The sequence below is a fragment of the Electrophorus electricus genome, chromosome 10 (assembly GCF_041902795.1).
Source record: "Electrophorus electricus isolate QZ-2024a chromosome 10, ASM4190279v1, whole genome shotgun sequence".
In the NCBI taxonomy this organism is placed as follows: domain Eukaryota; kingdom Metazoa; phylum Chordata; class Actinopteri; order Gymnotiformes; family Gymnotidae; genus Electrophorus; species Electrophorus electricus.
Window position 1 is genome coordinate 4,168,656 of NC_137506.1, and position 11,764 is coordinate 4,180,419.

The 11,764-nt window shown below is 39.5% G+C and overlaps 1 long non-coding RNA gene and 1 pseudogene across 1 annotated transcript; one reads left to right on the forward strand and one right to left on the reverse strand.

Annotated features, from left to right (window-relative positions):
• Positions 1 to 1,221: 1,221 nt before the first annotated feature.
• LOC145659501 (uncharacterized) lies at positions 1,222 to 3,079 on the reverse strand. The gene is made up of 3 exons (XR_014125722.1): positions 2,622 to 3,079; positions 2,113 to 2,301; positions 1,222 to 1,965 (listed from the first exon to the last, which is right to left on the reverse strand). It is a non-coding gene; the product is annotated as an uncharacterized LOC145659501 (long non-coding RNA).
• A 6,404-nt stretch (positions 3,080 to 9,483) lies between these two features.
• On the forward strand, positions 9,484 to 11,734 carry LOC118242349 (adenosine receptor A2b pseudogene; annotated as a pseudogene).
• Positions 11,735 to 11,764: the final 30 nt, after the last annotated feature.

The window sequence follows — 11,764 nt, forward strand, 5'->3', positions numbered from 1 at the left end:
AAACAAATAAAAGAAAGAAAAAGAATAGAAAGATAAAAATATTATCAACCAAACAAGATTCGTGGTGAGAGAGCATGACTAAAGTATAACAGAAAGACTTAGAAGAAAAGAAGGGATTGTTCTGAGACAACCTGAGGGAGAACTATGTAGGACTGAGGAGGCAGTAGGAAGGAGATTGGAGGCAGGAGTTAACTGATCCAATTTTGATATACAAACAGAAAAATTAGCTAATGATACCAACTGGTAACATAAAAAGGAAATGTCATTACAAATTGCTTGGCTTGACCATGTTAAACTGTTTGGATGGCACTAATAGATAATCCGTTTTACATTAAACCATCTGGATGGCACTGGGAGAGTGTCTGTTTTCTGTTGCCTTGCACAACCCTGCACAAGCGATGTAGACTGATGACAATAACATGACCAAGCTTTCTTGATCCACTCGATTGGATTTCAGGAGCTGGTGTCAGAGGACTTTTCTGGTAGGCCTTTCAGAAACAGGAATCTTGGTATCAGTGGATATGTGGGCCCTCCTTGCTTTTGATGATGATGATAATCACTGACCACATGATAATACCTCAATCTCAATGAACACAACAAGGTGAGCCCAATGAACACAATACACATCATCATCAAAGCATTATTAACTCCTGTCATACACATTAGTCATTACCCACAAGCATATTTATTAATTTTTCATAGTAGTTATATTGAAGCTGCACATATTCTAATTCATAAATATGGTTCATATATTTTGTATACTATTTATTTATAAAGTAATTTGTATATATTGTATGTCATTATATATATATATATATATATATATATATATATATATATATATATATATATATATATATATATATATATATATATATATATAAATAATGTATATTATTGTGTGTGTGTATATATATATATACACACACACACACACACACACACACACACACACATATTAATATACATTATATATATATATATATATACACATTATATGTGTATATATATATATATATATATATATATATAAATAATACACACACACATATTAATACACATATATATGTATGTGTATATATATATATATATATATATATATATATATATATATTGCACAGCTGTAGAGTACTTACCAGAGCCCCACCTGCAGTATTTTTATATACAATGTCCTTGACATATTGTGCATATAACGAATAAAGTCTTTTACATTTACGGCACTTAGCAGACACTCTTATCCAGAGCGACTTACAAAAGTGCTTTGTCATTTACTCATAGAATATATCCAAGTACAGTATGGTAGGTTAGAATTAAACATACCAATGAACTAGAATACAGGGATGAATGCTGATACCTAGAAGTGCAGAATACATAAGGTCTATCTTAAACAATGATAAGTGCAATAAACAATAAGTGCTAGAGTTTGTTAAACAACAAACAGTGCCCTACAATAAGTACTAAATTAGTCAGTCAATAAGGGAGCAGTGTCAGTTGTCCTTTAAATATTCTGCAAATAGATGGGTCTTCAGTCTGCATTTGAAGACTGCAAGGGACTCTGCTGTCCGGACAGCAAGTGGGAGTTCATGCCCATCTCGGAGCCAGCAATGCTCGTCATCCACGAGACCTGAAGCAAGGTATTTCAAGCAGAGCCGTACTTGAGGTTTGTAGTACTTGAGGTACGAATCAGGCTTTGACCATTGACCTCATCTATGAAGGGGCTGGTCCATTTTTGGCTTTGTAGGCATGCATCAGGGTTTTAAATCTGATGCGTGCAGCTACAGTGAGCCAATGAAGGGAGAGTAGCAGTGGAGTAACATGTGTGAACTTCGGAAGATTGAAGACCAGTCGTGCTGCTGCATTCTGGACAAGTTGTAGATGTCTGATGGCTCTTAGAGGAAGAACAGCAGGTTGCAGTAGTCTAGGCTTTGAGATCACAAGAGATTGCTTAAGCACCTGGGCAGCTTCCTGCGAAAGACCGGGTTAGATTAGAAACATGGGTTGAGAACGACAACTGGTTGTCCAAAGTTACGTCCAGGCTATGGATAGCTTTGGATGGTGATACCAGGGAGTTCTCAAAGGAAACAGTAAGGTCACGGTAAGGGTTGGGAGTACCTGGGATGAACAGAAGCTCTTCTCTTCAGTTTTACAAAGAGAAGAGAAGGGGGCCCCAATACTGAGCCTTGTGGAACACCAGTGGAGAGTCTACACGGTTTGGATGTGGATCCTCTCCATGTCACCTGATAGGACCATCGATCCAGATAGGACTGAAACCATCTCCAAGCAGAGCCAGTCACACCAAGCCTGGAAAGAACAGAAGAATGTTATGGTTCACTGAAAGGCTGCTGAAAGGTCTAGAAGAATCAAAACAGATGACAGTTTGGCAGCTTTAGCGGCATGAAGTTTCTCAGTCATCACTATGAAGGCTGTTTCTGTAGAATGTGCCAGTTTGTAGCCAGACTGATTGGATCATGCAGCAGGTTCTGGGTGAGAAATGCTCTCGAATGCTTTATCCCGGAGAAATGTTTTCAGAAACAATACCTTCACAAACTCTGGGGGATTAGGGCAGGTCAGGTGCTGAAGGTATATACGGCATTGCATGACATATGTTCCTATAGACTTACCCTCCCCGTTACACTCACTGAGTGTTGCCATAAGCGAGGGTAGAGCCAAAGGTTTCCCTTCTCTAAGCGCAGAGACCAGGGCTCCAATATAATCCATGCCCCCTTTCCGGGCTGACACAGACGGAACACAACGTGACTTGGAGAAGTCCTCCCGCTGCATTCTCATTGTGGCTGGTTATTCTGCCACATTTCCAGTAGGAACGAGGCAAGAGGCAGAACACAAATGCAGGAGGCATTTAATAACGAATGAGATCAAACACGAATGGCAAAACAAAGAGAGGCAAAGGAGAAATACTGAGCGTAAATTAACACACACATACTGAGCAACCCGAAAAGGGCAAGGACGATGACACAACAGACAAACCTGACTTACCAAAATAAGCAGCAAACTAAAAGACAAAAGCCAGGGCTAAGATAAGCAAAACAATCAAGGATTTTCAGACACAGGTGAACATAAGAAGGAGAACTAAAACACGGACCAGAACTGAGGAACAGACGAGGGGTGGAGAAAACGAAACCAAGGAACGGAACAAGGAAGTGAAGGAAAAACAAAGGCACGACAGAGAAATCATAAAACAGGGACGCCAGGAGGGTGGCCAATCATCACAGCTAATGATTATGATTCTTACAGCGGTGCAACTGTCAAACGTTTGCACATAAACTGAGATGTAAAATTGCACAAGTTGATCTGAGTACATAATGTAGTACATAATGTAAAGGACATAATATAGGTCAAATGCAAATTTGGAGATGTGAAAATGGAAACAAATGCATGCAACATACTTTTTGTATTTTTGCTTTAATAAATTTACATTTAAAGGCTGTTGTACTCCTTTGATTAATAATTCACAGATTATTAATTGGAGAGATAGTTAGCCGTCCATAGGTTTATTGATCTATTTAGCATTTAACTGCAGGTCATCAGAGGACCATCAGCTCGCGGTATCTCCCACATGAAATACAATCTCTATAAGGCCTGTTAATGTAACATAATCACTGAATAACTTACTTTTAATCAGATTGACATATACAAAACAAGGATGGTTATGGAAATACACAAAGCATGGCAACATATTCCTCCATTATATAACTAAGGTGACTCTCTCTGGGCATGTGCAAAGTACTGCCCAATGAAAACTATGAGGTCACAGTAGGAACAACTGAAAAGTTAATACAACAGAGTAAACATAACTGTAATATAGCAGAGGCGTTATATACTTTCTTACATGACCGCCTCCAAATTTATTAACTACATTTGCTTCTTTCACAATGTGTTAAAGTCAGTTCTCTGGATTGTCCTCATCATCTGTCCAAGCTGGTAGTTTGACCAATTGTGCGATTGGTCGCAGGTATGTACTAGCCTTGACCAGTACCTCTGCTATACGGATCCCTTCCAGGATAGGTGTTAATCACCCGACCAATAGGCCACATGGTGTGCGGCATCTGAGGATCAACTACCATCACTACTTGCCACTTTTGTTGCTTCTGAAGATCTGGCAGGTGATAGCAGATGAAGTTAGACCAGAAATGGTCTACTAGGACCTGGCTGTTTTGCCAGCATCGCCTGCCAAGGAGATCAGCTGTGTGACACAGTGTTTAGAGTCTAATACTATTGTATGAATGGTGTCTAAATCTAAATTTTCTGTTCTACAAAGTCTTCCTCCTACATGTAAAAGACCAAGAGCTTCATCATACTCAGGATCGAGGGCAGCTAAATGACTTTGAAGAGCTACTGATTTGTTCGTAGATAGAGCATCTAACTCTGGAATGCTCTTTATCTGAGCCCATTCAAGCAGATAAAGCTCAGTGGATAAAACATCAGCAGCAGCAGTCATGTCAGAATCACCTGGAGCACTGGCCGCCCCATGAAGGAACTGGTGAGTGATGCTTAGAAGGGCTGTCCATGTCTGGATCTGTGTGAGGTTAGGCATTTGAGGACTGAGGAATGTTGTATTGCCACAGAAGACAGTTTTCTTCTCTTCATTCTCTTCCTCTTGAGCCTCTAATAGAAGTAACACTGGCTATAAATCTGAATGTTGGTAGAGAAATTGTGGGCCTTGCTGCCAATGGTGTGGATGACTCAGCTCATACAGAGTCTTCCCCTAGTTAGATCATCTGATGGGTTATCAGCTGTCTTCACATATCTTTACTTAGTTACTTCAGTGAGATTTTGTATATCAGAGATCTGTGTGCCCAAAAACACCTTATATCAACATGAATCAGATTTATTCCAATGCAGTACAGTTGTTTAGTCAGTCCACATAATTATGTCTCTGACAGGAATGGCCGACTCTGCACTGAGAATTCCTGCCAGTTGTGTTCCAGTGAGAGCTGCACACAGTTCTGGGCATGGCATAGAAATCTGTTTGCGGGGGCCATCCAAGATCTTGCCATCACCAAAGACAGGTGAATGTGTTCTTGCTTACACTGCACACTGAGGTAATCTACAGAACCATAGGCTCATTCTGAAGCATCGCAGAAGATGTGTGCCTCTGTTCTGGACCCTCCGTCATCCATACAAGGAGTAATGTAGCATTGGGGCACCTCCACTGAAGGTAAACACTTAAGTTCTGCTTCCCATGTTCGCCATCTCTCCAATAGTCCCTCAGTAGGGATGCATTCATCCCAGTTTATCTCTGCCTTGCACAAGGATTTTAGCACTTGTAGTGTAGGGTATGAGGTATCCTAGGGGATTATATAGCATTGCCAGTACTTTATACACATTTCTGAGGGTTGGCTCTGAGTACTCTACAGGACGATGCATATAACCTAAGTAGTCTGTAAGGCAATTCCAATACAAACCTAACATAGATTCCTGTGGGTCTTGGCACTGTTTGGAGAGCCACAGTTCTGTACTGATAGCTCTAGTCTCAGTAGGGAGGTGTTTTACTACAGCTAGAATATTGCTGGTCCATTGTCTTATCTCAACGCTTCCTAAGACTAGCAGTTCATGAAGTCGGTAAATGAGGTTCCTGGCTGACTCTACAGAAGTGAGATTTTGGAGGCAGTTGCCTACATAAAATTCTTGTTCTATTGACTGCACAGTATCCTCATTGCCTTCCCTATGCTGTCTCACATGATACTGAAGTGCATAAGTAGCACAAGAGTGACTTCAAGTACTGTCAAATGGGAGTACCTGCCATTTGAACACTGTGGGTTCCTCCTTCTTCTGCCTCCAAATGAAGCACAGTAATGGCTTATTATGGGGAAGGAGGCAGATTTGGTGAAACATTGCACTGATGTCCCCACTTATAGCAACAGTATGCTCCTGAAATCTGAGAAGGACACCTAATAATGAGAATCCCAATGCAGGACCAGTCAGGAGGTTACTGTTGAGATTTTGGCCCAATACTGGAATGAACAGTTGAATACCAGCCTTGCTTTGCCCTTATGCTGCACAAGGTTATGCGGCAGAAACCAGGACTCTTCAGTAATCTACAGACTCAGGAGTTAACCTTTATATATAGCCTGCTTGCTTTAGTTTCTTTACCTCTTGATAGTAAGCTTTAGCTCATTTGCCATCTCTAGCTAGGTGTCGCTCCATGCTCTATAAGGAGAGGGAAGCAGTTACAGGTGCTCTAAGGAGTGTCAAGTGTTTGCGTCACAGCAGAGGTGTCGCATACCTTTTAGCTCCATCTGTCTTTACTTGTGTGGTTTGGTGGTCCAAAAGTGATACATCCTGCTGGTCTAACTTTGATCTTATGGCCTCTTTGCCATTGACATAGGGCAATTTGCCACAGCTTTTCCACATGACACATGGGATCAGAGGTAGGAGGAGTGACTGTGGTAAAGAGGCACTGCTGATCTCCCATAGGCAGGTGAATCAAGTTTGCAGGGCCCTGGAGGGCTCATCTGAGGGGTGTACAGATTGCGACAGGGCCTCCTGGTGGACCAGCTCTTATAGGCTGAGTAGAAAGGAGAAAATTGGGGAATTCTGAGACTATAATTACAAACAACAATAATTACAAAGAGACATAACACTGTTCAGAAGCCAACAACAGGTCATTAACTACTTTAATTAGTGTTGTTTCCATACTGTGATTAGGCATAAACTCTGACTAAAAGACTTCATGCATCTGGTTCCGATTCAGATATGAGCGTAGCTGCTAAGATACAGATTTTTCTAGGATCTTGGAAATAAATGGACGGTTTGAGATTGGCCTGTAATTTGATAGCTGACATGGGTTGAGGTTAGATTTTTTTGATAAGTGGTCTGATTACGTCTAATTTGAATGATTTAGGAACATAGCCAAAGTTCAAGGAGGAGTTTATTAAATTTAGCAAAGGTTCAATTACTTCAGGTAGGATTTCCTTAAGAAAGTGTGTGGGCAGTGAATCTAGTAAGCAAGTGGAGGATTTTGAGCACGAGATCAGAGATGTAAGTTCATGCTATTGGATAGGTGTAAAGGATTCTAGAGTCATTTTTAGCTTGGTTGCTCTGATCTGTAAGTAGCTGCCTGATGTCATGTTAATACTTCTAATGTTATCTCTAATGTGCTTAATTTTTTCATTGAAGAAATTCATGAACTCATTGCTACTATGTGATGCTGTAATCTGAGCAATGGTGTCAGTCTTATTCCTAGTTAGATTTACAATTGTACTAAAAAGAAATCTAGGATTATTTTTATTTTCTATTAGCATTGAGAGATAAACTGTTTGAATGGTAATAAGTGCCTTTCTATACTTGAGAAGGCTCTCCTCTCATGCAACCTGGAAGACTACAAGCTTAATGTGGCACCATTTGCATTCTATTTTTTGAGTGTTTTGTTTTAATTTGTGAATGTGATCATTATACCAAGGTACTACTTTTTTTGTCCCTATTATTTAAAGTTGAGCAACATCATTGAGTGTGCAGCGGAATACTGATTCTAAGCATTCGGTTATTTGATTGAGGGTATTGAGGGTATACTAGTCAAAAATGATAAGTCTGGGAGATTCGCAATAAATCTAGGTGATGCTAAACACGTTGTACTCAGCGCACTACAGGAGAACGAAAGCCATGATGGACAAGCAAAATGTTAATGTTACTTAGGTTTTTGGTAGTTTGTGATAATAAAGTAATTTTTGATGTCTGATGGAAGTTGCCAGTTTCCAGGTAGAATGTAGATAAGTCCAAGGATAAAAATTATAAACAGCTAGAGAGCAGTAACGGCTAGTATGCTGAAGCAGTTGTGCTGGCACAAAACAGTTTGAAAAACAGGAAGCACCGTCACAGGTCCAGTTGGGTCCAATAAATGGTGTTGATGTTGATTATTATGTAAAATAATCAGTCAGTCTTGAATCAATTTGTTGTATTCATTTCAGTTTTAAAAATATTAAGGCAAATGGGGATATAGAATGGTGTGCAAATAAAATTTATAATGTAGTGCCTGAACTCCTGGCAAAGTCTCTAGAGCTCGTATCTGACATTGCTTTTTCTCCCTGTTATGTCCTACCTGCTCTATTTGCTTGGAGCTCGGGCACCATGCAGCTGTAGTCTACAGGCACTAATCTTCTGGATTTCCTTCTTTAAAATTTAGTACTGTAATGCTGGTTTAACTGCTTTCAGCAAAATTTGTATTAACTGGACTACAGATCAGATGTAATTTGAATTCCACATTTGTGAGTAAAAACAAACGTTATATCATTATTGTAATTATTAATAATATAAGAATTATAGATTTTTATTACACCCATATACTGATGTAATATCTATCTTATGTGGATGTAATATGTAGATATATAGGTCTATACTGATATATATTTCAGTGTCTATTTTCTCCTCTTGTCTAATGAATCCATGTCAAACAAAGATCTCTGATGTTTAAGTAAGAAAGGCTGACTCTGCAGTTTAGCCCATATTATCCCAGGTTATGTTTTAAGACTCAGTATAATTACACTGTTGTTTGCTTAGGTTAAGATTTTTCAGTACATGGCAACTTTACCATGTTACGAATTACCAATAGCTTTATAGACACGTATAGTAAGTCTAGTTGCAAAGTTCGTATCTAGTTTAAGAATGAATATCAGGTAGGCACTGTGAACCTTTTCCACCAAGCATCAGTGCAACCGCAGTTTCCGTGCAAATCAAGGAGTTGCAAAATCTCATTCCACTGGTTTAATTATTTAGCCTCAGATTTAAATTAACTGATGTGTGGTATTAGGTGTGTTGGCCTCAGTTTCCAACTGTGATGGCGGCGGGCAGATGGAAGTGAGAGGCGGGTCAGCGGAAAGGTAATCTTTATTTTCCATCAGAAATCCTCGATGGGAACACAGAATCTCAAATACAAAGAACAGAGGGGCTAGTCCTCCTCTAGATAAACACTTATGCGTGGTTGGTCTTGACATAACAGGACTGCTAATGTGCAGCTCCGTCTCCTCAGATCTGAGGGTAGAAATAGAGCAGGGAGTGAATGGCAAATAGGTGAAAGCAATTAGTAATCAGGGGATTGTGAACGGGGCAGGTGCGATGAGTAGTCCTTAGCAGGGGTGGGTGTGTCTCCCCTGCTGACTGGCTGACCAACCGTGACACCAATCAACTGATCTGTTGTATTAGGTGTGCTTCATTTGATTGATTGCCTGCTGCCCTTTGCAGATAATCTCATAATTTTAGAGATTTTCTCTTGCTTTTTCTCTTGAGCACCATGCAAACACATATAGTACATATATAAAACTTAAATGCTAAATATTCTCAAGTGAATGTTTATGGTAAAAAAAAAAAAAGGTTACTTGCTGAGTTGCTATTACTGCAGTGAATCAAGCCATTTGTACTTTCATTTGAGTGAACTTGATTAATGTAGTTTGCTGAGCACATACAACATTGTAGCAACTGGCAGATAAAGCAGGAGGCAAACACGCATAACTCATTTGTAGATTTTTATTACTGCATACAGAAGCAACAGCAGTCCACCTAAAACACTGAATAAGCAAACCAAGCTGCTGGCAGTGTAACCCCCTCCTCACCTCTCACAATATTCTTTAAGCACATGCCCCTCCATCCCTGGGAATCCTGAGCATTTTTAAGAGCCACTATCATGGAAAACTGAATTACCCTTGATTTATGGCAATAAATAATTTGAAGTAATATGTAAATATTGTTAAAGTTTCAAAACACACCATTTGTTCCCCAAGTCCATACAGTCCATATATGGAAATAACATCTCTTTAAATAATTCTGAAGGCCATAAACCTTAGTAATATCCAACTGACCATTAGTTTATTGCTCAATATCTTAAATTTAATTAGGTTGACCAAGCTGTGTAAAACATAACTAGTTAGGTAACCACAGGTGTCATAAAATGCTGAAGGTCATTGATCTCTTTCACTAAGGAAGCCTCCTATCCAAGACTACATTAATTAAAATAGACATATTTTGTTAAATTAATATCACATAATTTTGTGTATTTTGAATGTTTTATGAAGCTCTGAAGTCCTTGATATAAAACGTTTCCTTCTGTTTGGGGAATGTCCAAGAGAATGTAATCATTATAATTAAACTGGGCTGGCTAAATATTGATAACACCTTTGTTGATATTTGAATTAAAATTTGAAAGAGCTTTTACAAGAGCCATTTAGCTTTAAATCCTTCAGGTGTCCTTTTACTCCATCAGGTGTTCTTTCCATAGAAGTCTTCTCTGTACCTTTTGGTGTCTTAATATGTTGACACAGCATTTAAAGAACTTTAACAAAGAGAAAAGACTTGTGCATAGGTCTTTAGCTGCACAACAGAGAACAAACGAACAGATCAAAACATGAATGAACATGTAGGCACTAGATGCTTATCAAACAATGCCAGAGAAGCATTCTATCAGGTAAATATTGCTGGCTGATAGAATGGTAAGATCTAATAAACTTATCAGTGTCTGTCACTATAAATAAGAGACAATGGTTTTTGAATATGAAAGCACCAAATCACTTGTCTCATTCAATTTAATTTACATCGGTTTTTTTTTTTCCTCAGAACAATGATAATTTCATCATCTCTGAGGTAACCTATTTGTACTCAGTTTGCCACCTAATAATATGTTCCCTATGCTGTATTATGAATCTAACTATTTTAAAATTCTTCCTTTCATTTCAAGGACATAAACTCATAAGCTAGCACGAACCATGTACGGCAGCTGGGTGAGTCGTCAAAATGCATCTACTCAACCTTTCACTGAAAATAGCCAAAGGTTCTCACATGGGCCCTACATTGCAGCTGAACTAATAGTATCCATTTCATCCATCTCTGGCAACCTACTGGTTTGTGTGGCAGTTGGACAGAACAAGAAGCTGTGTACTGTCACTAATTACTTCCTGGTGTCTTTGGCAGTAGCTGATTTCTTTGTAGGTGCTTTGGCCATCCCCTGTGCTATAATGATAGACCTTGGTTTCCTCCACCATAACTTATACCTGTGTGTTGCCTTTCTGTACATGATCATCGTGTTAACCCAGACCTCCATCTTCAGCCTGCGGGCAGTGGCCATTGAATGCTATGTGGCCATCTTTCACCTTTCCACTATCAGAGGCTGTTGAAGCCAATAAATGCTGGTCTAATTATCCTGCTAATTTGGTTCCTAGCTTTCATTTTGGGCTCAGTGCCGCTAATAGGCTGGCACAACAGGTCTGATCAGATTAGCTATTGCCTCTTTTACTGTGTGTTGAATATGGCCTACATGGTGTACTTCAACTTCTTTGGCTGTGTTTTTATGCCCCTGGTGGCCATGCTTATCATTTATGCCCACATCTTCATGACCATAAGGTGGCATGTGAGGCGCATTGCAGCCAAGCAGACTTCAGTAGAGGTGCAGGACAGGCAAAACTCAGGCATGAGGCGCAAGGCAAGGAAGGCAACATCAATTTTCCTGCTTGTCTTCCTCTTTGTGCTTTTTTGGATCCCGGTACACATAGTGTACACACAATTGTGTGCAGTTGTTCTGTCAACACTGTACAGTGCCACTACAACTCACCTTGACCACAATCATTCTTTCACATGTAAATTCGGCCATTAACCCTCTCCTCTATTCCTACATAATAAAATCTTTCTGCCTTGCTTTTAAATCTTTCTTACCTGTAGGTTATCTTAACTGCCCAAAAACACATACAGTAATGGGACCTCAAGAAATACATGTGGATAAATGTGGAATAGTGTGTACATGCCAATACAGAAGCATATGCAACAG